Raw genomic sequence first — 3,499 nt, forward strand, 5'->3', positions numbered from 1 at the left:
AGGCCTCAGGGACAAGGGAGGCGGCCGGGCGGGAGAGCAACCAGGCCGGGGCAGGGCGGGCTGGGACCTGTGCCCACGCGCCCTGCTTCCTGCAGTGCCCCATGGCCGGAAGACCCAGTGTCTCCCATCTCGGCCCCCGGGCCACCGCCCCGACGGGGGCTGAGTGCCCCTGGGCCACGGCCTCAGCTCAGCCCCGCTCCTCAGCCTGGGCGGCTCGTGTCCCTTTTGGGGTCCGGGCTTGACAAGGCTGCTGGCGACATGGGGCTTGTTCATGCCTGCTGTCCTCCTGTGAGAGGTCAGTATAACCCAGAGGGCTGGGGACGCCTGGAGCCTGAGCCGGGAGCGTTTGGCTCCCAAGGACGGTGGGCTGCCGAAAATGAGATGCTGCTGGGCATGTTGGTTCATGCCTGTAGTTCTGGCCCTTGGGGAGGCTGAGACAGGGGGACTGCTTGAGTTCGGGAGTTTGAGATCAGCCTGGGCATCATAGCAAGACTTCTTCTTTATAATAATAACAATAATAAAATAAATTAGCCGGGTGTGGTGGTGCATGCCTGTAGTCCCAGCTACTCAGGAGGCTGAGGGGAGAGGACTGCAGGAGCCCGGGAGGTCAAGGCGAGGCGACAGTGTGAGATTCTGACTCAAAAACAAAAACTGAAATCTTTATAAATGGGTCAGGTGTGGTGGTGCGTGCCTGTTGTTCCAGCTACTTGGGAGGCCAGGGTGGGGGGATCGCTTGAGCCCAGGAGTTCAAGACCAGCCTGGGCAACACAGGGAAGCCTCGCCTCAGGAAAAAAAAAAAATAATAGCTGGGAGGATCCCTTGAGCCCAGGAGTTGGAGATCAGCCTGGGAGACCTGATCTCTACAAAACAAAACCAAAAAAACAAGCAAACAAAAATCATTTAGCTGGGAGGATCACTTGAGCTCAGGAGTTGGAGGCAACAGTGAACCGTGACTGTGCCCCTGCACTCCAGCCTGGGCAACAGAGTGACCTCAACTCAAAAACAAGAAACAAACAAACAAAAAAAACCCCAAATTAAAAAAATTAGGTGGGTGTGGTGGTGCATGCCTGCAGGCCCAGCTATTGGGAAGGCTGAGGTGGGAGGATGACCTGAGGCCAGCAGTTGGAGGCTGCAGTGAGCTAGCTATGGTCATGCCCCTGCACTCCAGCCTGGATGACAGAGCATGATCCTATCTCAAAAAGAAAAAGGAAAAAGAATTAAATGTCTCTACCTTTTATAATAGCAATAATAACACTAATATATAAAAGAAGGTATAGCCTCATGGTTCACAGCATAGATGCGGAAGCATGCTGCCTGGGTTTGCATTCTAGCTGTGCCACTTTTAGCTGTGTGACCTTGGATAAGCTACTCAACCTCTCTGGGCCTCAGTTTCATTGTCTATAAAATGGAGTTAAAAATAGGACCTGGCCAGGCGCCACCCCTGTAATACCAGCACCTTGGGAGGTCAAGGCAAGAGTATGACTTGAGCCTGGGAGTTCGAGACCAGCCTGGACAACAAAGTGAGACCTCATCTCTCAGAGAAAAAAAAATGCTGGGTGTGGTGGCACACACCTGTCATCCCAGCAACTCAGGAGGCTGAGGTGGGAGGATCCCCAGAGCCCAGGAGGTTGAGGTTGCAGCGAGAAACTCAGCAAAAGAAAAGGGGGCGTATCTCCAAGCTGTTGTGAGGATTCCAGGAGATCACATGCAAGGTGCTGGCTCTATGCCCGCTCAGGGCAAGTTCCACAACCGCCAGCTACTGTTGCAGAGTCAGTGTCTCCCCCACCACCTCCCACGGCCTCACTACACCTTCACAATGGCGCTGGGCTGCACGAGCTCATCTCCCGTCTGTCGCGGGGTCTCCTTTTCAGGTCTTAATTTTAGGGATCGCCTCCTCCAAGAGGCACACCCTGACCTCCGTCCCCAAAGAAGGTCCCTTGCTCTTCTCTTTAAGCTTGCTTTATGCGTGTTTCTCTTGTAGCTGCTTTCACGTTTCTGATTATCTTGCGTCTATGCAGTCAACTGTTGAATGCCAATCTCCTCATCAGACTAGAAGCCAGCTCCGAGGTCAATGTCTGTCTTGTTCACAGTGGAATCCCACTTCCCAGGTCAGGGTCTGCACCTTGTAGATGCCCGGCAAACAAGCTCGGAGAAGGGTAGGCAGGTCGGTATCACTAGAAGGCCCCGGTGAGATGACGTCTCTAGGCCGCATAACAGGCATTCAACAGCGGCGCTGCTATTGTTACTCATCCACAACACAACCTGTGAGTCGGGCACTGTCACGGAAGGGGGAACAGGCACAGAGAGGCAGAGACACTTGCTTGGGTCACACAGCCAGGAAGTCACAGCTGGCTTCTAGCTTCGATCTTTGACCCAAGAGCCTGTGTTCCTGGCATCTGGCCTGAAGTGAGGTGCAGGCCAGGATATGCTGGATTCGGGGACCAGTGGAGGTCATGGGCCTCTTTTCCCCACTGCCCAGCCTGAGGGGTCCCTTAACGGGACAGGGTAGGGGTGGGGGAGCTTGGCCATCCCAACAAGGGCACGGGGTCAAGTCCAGGGCCAGGAGACCTGGCCCGCTCTGGTCTGGGGACCCCAACACCCTCCCCTCGCCACCCCAGCCCCTACCACCCCCCTTAAGGGTCGACCAGAAGTTTAGCTGAGTGCGTGCGTGGGTGGGTGGGGAGGCTGCCGCGCTCTCCCTAGCGGCCAGTGGCGGAACTGCGGGGGCTGGCCCAGGGCTTCTCTGCTTCAGAGAAGAGAGGAGGAACCAGCACTGGTTCCTTTTTCCCAGTCATTTTTCTTGCCTCTCATTTCCTCCCCTCTGGGCTCCACCTTCCGCCCCAGCCCCTTCTCTGCACCGGAGGCGCCCGGGTTCATTTCTGCCCCACGGTGGTCCCACCTGCTGGTCTCTATAGAAATGCTTTCCCCTTCTCGGCGAGCATCTCAAAGTTCCCCTTTTGAGAACTTACAGATCAGAAGGGAGTTAAAAGACGCCCGGGTCCCATGTGCATGCTGATTCAAACTGTTACAGCCCCCAACCCTGGCCAGGCACAGCCGCTCCTGCCTGGCATCTCGGCACTTTGGGAGGCCTAGGCGGCTGGATCCCTTGAGGCCAGGAGTTGGAGACCAGCCTGGGCCACAGGACAAGACCGATTTCTAAATAATAATAATAATAATAATAATAATAATAATAATAATAAGCCGAGCATGGTAGCAGGTGCCTGTCATCCCAGCTACTTGGGAGGCTGAAGCAAGAGGATGGCTTGAGTCCAGGACTCAGAGGCTACCGTGAGCGATGAATGAACCATCGCATTCCAGCCTGGGCGACCGAGCCAGACCCTCTCAAGAATTGTTAAAATAGTCCGGGCTCGGTGGCTCAGCCTGTCATCCCAGCGCTTTGGGAGGCCGAGACGAGGGGATTGCCTGAGCCTGTGGGTTTGAGACCCGCCTGGGCAACTTGGTGAGACCTCGTCTCTACAATAAATAAAAAATTAGCTGG

The 3,499-nt window shown here is 55.3% G+C and overlaps 1 protein-coding gene across 1 annotated transcript in view; it reads left to right on the forward strand.

Annotated features, from left to right (window-relative positions):
• The window catches only part of SDSL (serine dehydratase like), a 23,258-nt gene that overhangs the window by 7,926 nt on the left and 11,833 nt on the right, over window positions 1–3,499 (forward strand). The window lies entirely within an intron of this gene.

Source organism: Carlito syrichta, unplaced genomic scaffold (genome assembly GCF_000164805.1).
Source record: "Carlito syrichta isolate Samal-C Ts95f unplaced genomic scaffold, Tarsius_syrichta-2.0.1 Scaffold309836, whole genome shotgun sequence".
NCBI classification, from domain to species: domain Eukaryota; kingdom Metazoa; phylum Chordata; class Mammalia; order Primates; family Tarsiidae; genus Carlito; species Carlito syrichta.